Raw genomic sequence first — 10,419 nt, forward strand, 5'->3', positions numbered from 1 at the left:
TCTCAGAGCGTTTGCGGATGTGGACAGTTGGTCTCCAACCTAGGAAAGGAGTTTGCACAATTTTCCAAATGGATTTTATGAACTGATTTTGGTTTGGCTGCTAGGAGGTCCTATCTGCAGTGGGGGCTGCTGGACCTGGGACGCTGGGGTGCTGAGGCTCCTCTGCATACTCCACTTTGGGTGGCATTGTTCTAGAACCTCCAGGTCCAGCTTCCAGAGGACCATGAGTGGATATGATAAAGTTTGAAGTGGGGCCGGGCGCGGTGGCTCACACCTGTAATCCCAGCACTTTGGGAGGCCGAGGCAGGCAGATTGCCTGAGCTCAGGAGTTCAAGACCAGCCTGGGCAACACGGTGAAATTCCGTCTCTACTAAAATACAAAAAATTAGCTGGGCATGGTCACGTGTGCCTGTAGTCCCAGCTACTGGGAAGGGTGAGGCAGGAGAATTGCTTGAACCCGGGAGGCGGAAGTTGCAGGGAGCCGAGATCATGCCACTGCACTCCAGCCTGGGCGACAGAGCAAGACTCCATCTCAAAAAAAAAAAAAAAAAGAAAAAAAAGAAAAGAAAAAAGATAAGGTATGAAGTGGAGTTCATCTCCAGCGGCTCCCACCTTCCCAGGCATCAGGGTGTGTAGGGGGGCTGGCCAGATCTGCCAGCCAGGGCCACCTTCCCAAGCAGGCAGGGTCAGGTGGCACCACTTCAGGTGACCAGAGCTTCTGACCACGTAGCCCTCTCTCTTCTTGCCTGCTGGCTCTGAGAAAAGGGCTTCCTTCCTCCAGCATCCTGGCACATCCTGGCACTCCCTTCTGTCTGGGCAGAGTGGGAGGTGGATGGGGGCAGGAGCAGGGGCCTTGCTGCCTGACTGTGTGACCATGCCCCAGTCCCCGCCCCAGGAGAGCCTCAGTTTCCCGCTCACTCCCATGGGGATGGTGAAGACACCTCTCACCAGTTGAGCGTGAGAACACTTTGCAAGAGAGTAGCTGGTCTTTCCCGGACATCTACCGGGATAGGCAGGCCCTGTGCCCAGCACATTCCAAGCACCGCTCATGTCATCCTCTCGGCCTCAGCGTCCTCGTCTGTAAAACGGGATGCCAATAGCACCTACTGCATAACATTCAGTGAGGAGCAAACCGGGTAATGGGAGTGGAATTAGGAGACAGAGACCTAAGCCCACTCAGCCTAAAGGTCTCAGCCACAAAGGTCTGTGCACGGCCCAGTCCTGGCTCCTGGCTGAGCGGGCCCCAGTGTGCAGTGTTGCGGTTGTTGGCCATGTCTGCTGCGTGTGGCTGAGTCCGGGCACAGTGTTTGCCCATGTGCCACTGTGCAGGGTAGGCTGTCTGCGTGAGGCCCTTCCCCAGCGAGCAGGGCAGCACTGCCTGTGAATGCCACAGTTTGGTTTGTGCCCCCACCCCCTGTGGGGCCCTTCTCCCTCCGTCTCCCCACTGGCACCACCCCCCAGGAGGAGGCCATGTCCCCAGGCTTGACGTCTCCGAACAGAGGCAGGCAGGGGAGAGCTGGTTCCCTGAGAGCAGAAATCAGGAAGGACCCTGCCACCACCCTCCTCCCCAGCCTGGACCAGTGACGCAGCCCTGGGAACAGTCTCTGAGCCTTTCAGATGGATCCCATGCCCTCCAGCTGTGTGTCCTTGGGCACGTGACACCAGGCCTGTTTCTCCCTCTGAAAATGGCCCCTGTGCTGCTTCTTGGGGCTGGAAGGAGGATTCCAGGATGTGCTGTCTCCACCACTGCCTCGTGGTGCAGCTCCAGCAGCCTCCACCCATCTGGGATTCCAGCCAGAGCCCTTGGGTGGGGGGACGGGGTTGCAGACACCGTGGCAGGGCCCAGGTGGGAGCGCCAAGCCTCCAGGTGAGAGGGCCGAGACTGGGCATGGTCCATCCAGGGCACCTGCAGAGTGGGGGTCCTTGGGCTGGTTTTCTTTTCTTTTTTTTGAGACAGAGTCTCGCTTTGTCGCCCAAGCTGGAGTGCAGTGGCAGGATCTCAGCTCACTGCACCCTCCACCTCCTGGGTTCAAGCGATTCTCCTGCCTCAACCTCCCGAGTAGCTGGAATTACAGGCAAGCACCACCATGCCCAGCTAATTTTTGTATTTTTAGTGAGACGGGGTTTCGCCATGTTGGTCAGGCTGGTCTCGAACTTTTGACCTCAAGTGATCCACCTGCTTCAGGCTCCCAAAGTGCTGGGATTACAAGTGTGAGCTACTGTGCCCGGCCCTTGGGCTGGTTTTCTAAACCAGCCCCTCAGTGCGGCCCACAGACATCCCCACAGAGCCAGGGCACCCCTGAGCTCCACCCTCCATCCTGGGAATTGTCACCCATAGGTGGCCACAGCCATCCTGCTTCCTCTACCTCTCTCCCCTCCCACACCCTGCAGCCACTCATCCTCCACAAGAAAGGGTACATCTGCCCACATCTCCCAGCGCCGGACCCCCTGCTGCTCTTCCCTCCCTGGCCTGGAGTGTAGCTCCAGACTCTTCCCAGGCCCGGGCTGCAGCATGGCTCCTGGTGGCCGCACCCCACACGGGGGCTGTGGGTGTGATGAAGTGTCTCTCCCAGCTCATGGCCCTGCAGGGGCCTAAGTTCCCCTTACAGAGTCAGCTCTATCCCTCGACTCTGAAGGCTGCAGGGGCGTGGTTCCTGCCCACTCCTGTAGGCTCACACCTCTCCACCCCCACCTCTGCTCCAGCCAGATGAAGTGACTTTCCAGGCCTCTGGGCCCTTGCACATGCTGTCCCTGCTGCCTGAAATGCTCCCCGTTGTCATCAGATCAGCTGTTCATTCTTTAGGACTCAGCCTGGGCTTCCCCTCCTCCAGAGAGCTGCCCCAACCCCTCCCATATTTTCCCATAAGTCCCAAGGCTCTGTCACCAGGCCCTTGCTACGTGTCTGTCACCCCCATGAGACTGTCCAGGAGGGGTCTGTGTCTAGTTTGTCTCTAATCCTCTAGCTTGGCCCAAGGCCTGGTTGGGAGGTGGGTCTCCAGTGTGGAAGGATGGCCCAGTCCCCTCATCCCGCCCCGGTGCCTCGGCCATGCCTCCCCGGGTGCCTTCACCTCCCCACCCGCCTTTCTCTGCAGCGTAGCATTGTGGTAAGAACGCCTGCCCTGACATCACACAGACCTGCATCCACATCCCAGCTGAGCCTCGGTTCTCACATCTGCAAAATGGGGAGAACAGCAGCAGCAGCGTCCTGAGGCTGGGGTGAGGACCGAGTGAAAAACTTTTGTCGCATCTTTGGGCATCGCAGGAGTTCAATAAATGCTAGCTATCGTTGTCACTTTGTATTATCCAGCCCAGTCTGGCCCGTTGTAATCACCTCCTGACCTGTGTCTGGGAGCTCACTGCTCCAAGCAGCGATTCCACAGCTGGAATCATTTCACTGTCACAGAACACTCCATGGCTCCCCATTTCCTTCCCCAGGACATAAACACTCCAACTAATTTTCTTTTTTCTTTCTTTCTTTTTTTTTCTTTTCAAGATGGGGTCTTGCTCTGTCACTGAGGCTGGAGTGCAATGGCATAATCTTGGCTCACTGCAACCTCCACCTCCCAGGTTCAAGCGATTCTCCTGCCTCAGCCTCCCGAGTAGCTGGGATTACAGGCGCCTGCCACCACACCTAGCTAATTCTTTGTATTTTTAGTAGACATGGGGTTTCACCATGTTGGCCAGGCTGGTCTCGAACTCCTGATCTCGTGATCCGCCCGCCATGGCCTCCCAAAGTGCTAGGATTACAGGCATGAGCCACTGTGCCTGGCCACTCTAGCTAATTTTCAAAGCTCTTCATCACCTGTTTTTCTGGATTTTCTGGAGAGGCCACTTTGACTGGTGGCAAACAAAAGTCCCTCAGAGAGAAAGGGCTTTCCTTGTGGCTGGTACAGACACCCCCGCCAGTAGGCCCCCCACCTCCACCCCTGCTCCTCCACCCCCCACCTCTCCCCAACTCGGGGCTGGGCCGCCTGGGCAGGCCACTCACCTCCCAGAGCTTCAAGTTCCTTCAGCCACAAAGTGGCACTAATCCCAGTCCTTCTGGTGATGCTCCCTGACTCTGAGGGATCTGTGAGGTGTGGGGGTCTGGATGGGACCATGCCGGGTCCAGAGGGCTTAGCTTGGCGTCAGGCACACGAGGGCTGCAGGAGGCCGCCCCAGCCCCATGGCCGCCCCGTCTAGCCCACAGGCCTCCATACAGGCTCTGGAGCAAAGCCAGAATCCACCCTGCTCCTCGTCTCTCAGAATTCCCCTGCCTTTTCAAGCTGAATATTACCCTGATTGTGTTGTAGGGAAAGGAAGAGAACATTTGTTCTTTAAAAAAAAAAACAAAAAACAAAAAACATTTTCTTAATTTACAAAAGTAATACATGTTAATTGTGGATAATTTTGAAATTAAGATAAACCAAAGAGAAAATTTTAAATGATCTATAATTCATCACCCATCTATCACCACATTGAGCATTTGAGCTTCTAGCTCCTAGATTTTTATTTTTTATTTTTTTATTTTTTGAGACAGAGTCGTGCTCTGTCACCCAGGCTGGAGTGCAGTAGCATGATCTCAGCTCACTGCAACCTCCACCTCCCGTGTTCAAGCAATTCTCCTGCCTCAGCCTCCCAAGTAGCTGGGATTACAGGTGCACGCTGCCACGCCCAGCTAATTTTTGTATTTTTAGTAGAGACGGGGTTTCACCATGTTGCCCAGGCTGGTCTCGAACTCCTGACCTCAGCTGATCCGCCCGCCTTGGCCTCCCAAAGTGCTGGGATTACAGGGGTGAGCCATCTCTCCAGGCTGCCTCTAGACTTTTTAACGAATGTGTGGCGCTCGCTCGCTGTACTTTGAGCACAGGAGGGGACCCTAGAGCACAGGTCCCCCCCATACATACTTTGTTTTGTAACCTGATTCTTCCATTCACCAGCAGAACGTGAACTTCCATGTCACCCCAAACCCTCGACCCTCTTGTTCCTCAGAATGCTCCCTGAATTGGCTGCCGGTTAGACATGTGTGTGAGTATGTGTGTGGGTATGTGTATGCGCGTGCGTGTGTATGCATGTATGTGTGCGTGTGCATGTATGTACATGTGTGCATGCAGGTGTGTGTGTACGTGTGTGCATGTGTGTGTGTATGTACAGGTGTGTGCGTGCAGGCATGTATGTGTGTATGTGTATGCGTGTGCGTGTGTTTATGTGTGTGTGCATGTACGTGTGTGCATGTATGTGTGTGCGTGCATGTGGGCACGCACACATGTATGTGTGTATGTATGTGTGCGTGTGTGTGTGCGTGTGTGTGTGCATGTGTGCAGAATCACAGCCCTGTCCCAGACCCCAGCCTCCATACTTCCCCAGGATCTCCAGGAGCTCTGAGGCCCAGTGTGGTTTGGGGAGCTGGCCTCCAGCCCCATTTCCAGTGGCGGCTGAGTACTCCTCTGTGCAGTGTTGAAGACTTATTTCAGCCAATCCACTCATGTGGAACACAGAGGTGGTTTCCAAGTTGTGATATCACAAACACTGCCGATAAATTATATTTATTGATAGAATCATTAATAGCTAAAACCCTGGCCATAGCACAGATATTTTCTTGGAGTGAATATTAAGGAGCTTCCCTGGGTTCTCGGCCTCCCCACCACTGGCTCCCCTTCTCCTCAGAACATTCTGGAGCGGGCCAGTCACAGTAGCTCACGCCTGTAATCCCAGCACTTTGGGAGGCCAAGGCAGGTGGATAACCTGAGGTCAGGAGTTCGAGACTAGCCTGGCCAACATGGTGAAATCCTGTTTGTAAAACTACAAAATTAGCCGGGTGTGGTGGTGGGCATCTGTAATCTCAGCTATTCCGGAGGCTGAGGCAGGACAATAGCTTGAACCTGGGAGGCCGAGGTTGCAGTGAGCCGAAATTGTACCATTGCACTCCAGCCTTGGTAAAAAGAGTGAAACTCTGTCTCAAAAAAAAAAAAAAAAAAAAAAAGGAACATTCTGGAGGGGTAGGGACCATCTTCATCCCTCTTCTGTGGATGCAGAAACTGAGACTGGGGACAGGGATGACATTCTCCCAAGGTCCTCCAAACCGTGGCCTAGCCAGGCCCTTTCCTTTCCACCCTCTCCCTGCCCCTTGCCCTGCACAGGCGTTTTTTTTTGTTTTGTTTTTTGTTTTGTCTTTCCACCCTCTGCCTGCCCCTTGCCCTGCAAAGGCGTTTTTTTTGTTTTGTTTTTTGTTTTGTCTGGAATGTCGGCCCCTGCCTGGAGGGTGCGCACAACAGCTTCCTGTCTGCCTGGTCCCTGACCAGAGGGACCAGTTTGTCCAGGTGACAGACGAGGCATGACAGCACATGTGTGGCTGGGCCAGCTGGGACAGCCTCACTCTACTGTGCGAACCTCCAGGGGACCAGGAGTGGGGCTCCAAGGAGGTGGGTAGGACGTGGTAGAAGAGTGAGAGGGGCCTCCAGGTCATGGGGGAGTGGGGCTCGGGCCCAGGGGTGCAGAGGGGGCTGTGAAGGACATCGACGGGGAAGCTCCTGGCTCCCTGGCACCCATGGCAGGAAACGCAGCCATGTGAACGTGAATCCTTTTGGGGGAAGCCCTTGGCGAGGAACAGAATGCAGTGATGGCAGCAGATTCTATTAAAAGTAATTCTCATTATGGTACCATTAATTATTAATAGGATTAGGCAAATAAAAGATGGGAAGACCCAGCTGGGCCTGACTCAAACTTTGCCTCCGAAGCAAATGGCTTTTGGTTCCCATCCAGGAGCCCCAGCCATGAACGTGCCTGTTGGAAAAGTAATGGCAACCCAGAGGCTGCCATGGTGGGACGGGCACCACTTATGTCTGCTTAAAAACATAAATAATTTTTTGTCTTTTTTATAATAATAATATAGACTATATATAGACAGAGAATATATAACAATAATATAATAAAGACCAGCACGGTGGCTCACGCCTGTAATCCCAGCACTCTGAGAGGCTGAAGCGGGAGGATTGCTTGAGGCCAGGAGTTTGAGACCAGCCCGGATAACACAGCAAAATCCCATCTCTACCAAACAACAACAACAACAACAACCAAAAACAAACAAACAAGAAAACCCAGACATTAGCTGGGCACAGTGGCTCAGGCTTGTAATCCCAGCTACTCAGGAGGCTGAGGCGGGAGGACCATTTGAGCCCAGGAGTTCAAGGCTGAAATGAGCTGTGATTGTGCCACTGCACTCCAGCCTGAGCAACAGAGCAAAATCTTGTCCAAAAAAAAAAAAAAGTAAAGAAAAGGAGGGAAGCCCGAGAAAAGGCACCTGGAGGAGTGCAGGGGACTGTGTCTGCTCTCAGAGCTTGGCTTTTAGGCCCAGATGGCCTGGTTGTCCTTCCCATTAGGAAACATCCGTTTGCTTGCCTGGCTAGGCACTGCAGACCTCATTCTCCTCAGAGCACCTTCCCGCCCCTGGGGCTGTCAAGCCTCTAAAGAGATCCAGAGAAGCCAGGCGCAGTGGCTCACACCTGTAATCCTATCACTTTAGGAGGCTGAGGCAGGTGGATCACTTGAGGTCAGGAGTTCAAGACCAGCCTGGGTAACATGGTGAAACGCTGTCTCTACTAAAAATACACACACACACACACACACACAAAAGCCGAGCATAGTGGTGTGTGCCTGTAGGCCCAGCTACTCGGGAGGCTGAGCCGGAAGGGTGGCTTGAACCTGGGAGGCGGAGGTTGCAGTGAGCTGATATCATGCCACTGAACTCCAACCTGGGCGACAGAGTGAGACCCTGTCTCAAAAAAAAAAAAAAAAAAAAAAAAAGAGAGAGCAATCTAGAGAGAACTTTCTCCATGTAGCAGCAGCAGCCATGGTGAGAACAAAGTCAATGGAGAATGTCAGGCTTGGGCTGAGGAGGCTCCAGAGAGAGAGAAGCTGCCCCTCTTTCCTGCCCCCACCCTGCCTTGTCTTCACCGAACTCCTAACCACCCCTTTGAAGCCCGGCTTCTATGACCTCTTTTCCAGGCAGTGCTGCTTGGTCTCAGCTGGGGCAGCCAGAGTACACAGACGCTGTCTTTGCTCTTGTGGAGCTGCCAGTCTAGCAGGTGACTAGTAGGGTTATATTTAAAAAACCCACCACAAGCCGTGATGACAAGTGGAGACGATGCTCTAAAGCCAGGAGATGGAAGCCACGCACGATCAGGACAGGAATCCCAGATCTGTTTCTTCCCCAGAACCTGGAGCAAAGCAGGTGCTCAAGAAATGTATGTGGCCAGGCACGGTGGCACACACCTACAATCGCAACTGCTTGGGAGGCTGAGGCAGGAGGATCACTTGAGCCCACGAGATCAAGGTTGCAGTGAGCTGTGATGACACCACTGCATTCCAGCCTGGGCAACATAGCGAGACTCAAAAAAAAAGAAAAGAAAAGACAGACTGACAGAAAAAAAGAAATATGTACAACAGCACGAGACTGAGGCTTCCGAGATGGAGAGACCTCTGGGGAAATAGGTTTTGCACAGCAGAGGGAAGAAGGGCCGGGACCTGAGCCTGCCCTCACTCCTTCATCCTTCCAAAATTCCCCTGGATTATTGGCTGATTTATTTCCCAATATCCCCTATGAGGCAGAGCGGTGAAGGCTTCCTTTTCTGGGACTAAATGAATATGGGGATGAATACGTCTGAGTCAACAAACACACAAAACCCAACAGCTAGGAACTTGTGGATTTCAGGATAAAATGGCATCTATGGAGAAACCCCTGATACAGCCGTTCTTATTTTTCCACTAAATATCCAGGAAGGCAGAGAAAAAGATGAAACCTCAGTTGGTTTGGAAACAGAGATGGCTGCCAAACTCATACCAGAAGCTGGGAGGAGCTCCTACTAATGATCACGGCAGAGGACAATGTTGGAAAGAAACTTGTGACTCAGGGACCAGAGAATGACGGTAGGAAGGTGCCCAGGACCTTCCCCATCATTTGCTCCCATTCAGAGACCTGGAATCTGTATTTTTATTAGAGACAGGGTTTCACCACGTTGGCCAGGCTGGTCTTGAACTCCTGACCTCAAGTGATCTGCCCACCTCGGCCTCCCAAAGTTCTGGGATTCTAGATGTGAGCCACCATGCCCAGCCGACAGTAATTTCTGAAAGGAACTGGAGAAGATGTCAGGAAACTGTGGCAGGCCAGGTGCGGTGGCTCACACCTGTAATCCCTGACAAAACCCTGTCTCTACTAAAAATACAAAAATTAGCTGGGCGTTGGCCGGGCACGGTGGCTAATGCCTGTAATTCCAGCACTCTGGGAGGCCGAGGCGGGCAGATCACGAGGTCAGGAGATCGAGACCATCCTGGCTAACACGATGAAATCTTGTCTCTACTAAAAAATGCAAAAAATTAGCCGGGCATGGTGGCAGGCACCTGTGGTCCCAGCTGCTCGGGAGGCTGAGGCAGGAGAATGGCATAAACCTGGGAGGGAGAGCTTGCAGTGAGCCTAGATTGCACCACTGCACTCCAGCCTGGGTGACAGAGCGAGACTCCGTCTCAAAAACAAACAAACAAAAAAACAAAAAAATTAGCCGGGCGTGGTGGCGCATGCCTGTAATCTCAGCTACTCAGGAGGCTGAGGCAAGAGAATCACTTGAACCCGGGAGGCGGAGGTTGCAGTGGGCCTAGATCGCGCCACTGCACTCCAGCCTGGGTGACAGAGTGAGATTCTGCCTCCAAAAAAGAAAAAGAGAAAAGGAAACTGTGTGGCAACTTTGGTGGAAAGACAACCTCTGCAAATCAAGAGCAGGAAACCATAAACTCAGCCCAGACAGATGTTCAGAGGCAGCACAAAACTATGAAAAAGGATGTGAGTGGTGCCACGGACTGAAGTGTGGTCCCCGAAGAGACATGTCCAAGTCCGAACTCCTGGTACCTGTGAATGTGAGCTTATTTGGAAAAGGGGTCTTTGCAGGTGCCATTAGGTTAAGGATCTCAAGCTGAGATCATCCTGGATTAACTGGGTGGGCCCTCAATCCAATGACTTAGTGTCCTTTTAAGAAGAAAGGTCACAGACAGAAGAGGAGAAATGAAGATAGAGACAGGGACTAGAGTCACCCAGCTAAGCCAAGCAAAGCCAAGGACTGCTGGCATCTACTGGAAGCCAGGAGGGAAGCAAAGAATGGGTTCACCCTCAGAGCCCCCAGAAGGAACCAACCCTGCCAGTACCTTGATTTCAGACTTCCGGCCTGCAATAAATACTGTGAGAGAATAAATTTCTGTTGTTGTCAGCCTCCCGGATGTAGTAATTTGTTGCAGCAGCCCAAGAACCTCATACCGATGGGGTTAGGAAGGATTGCAAAGAAAGGAAGAAAGACAGTAGCAGAACTGGCCAGACGTGGTGGCTCACGCCTGTAATCCTAACACTTTGGGAGGCTGAGATGGGTGGATCTCTTGAGGTCAGGAGTTCGAGACCAG

The sequence above is a fragment of the Pongo abelii genome, chromosome 13, assembly GCF_028885655.2.
Source record: "Pongo abelii isolate AG06213 chromosome 13, NHGRI_mPonAbe1-v2.0_pri, whole genome shotgun sequence".
Lineage (NCBI taxonomy): Eukaryota > Metazoa > Chordata > Mammalia > Primates > Hominidae > Pongo > Pongo abelii.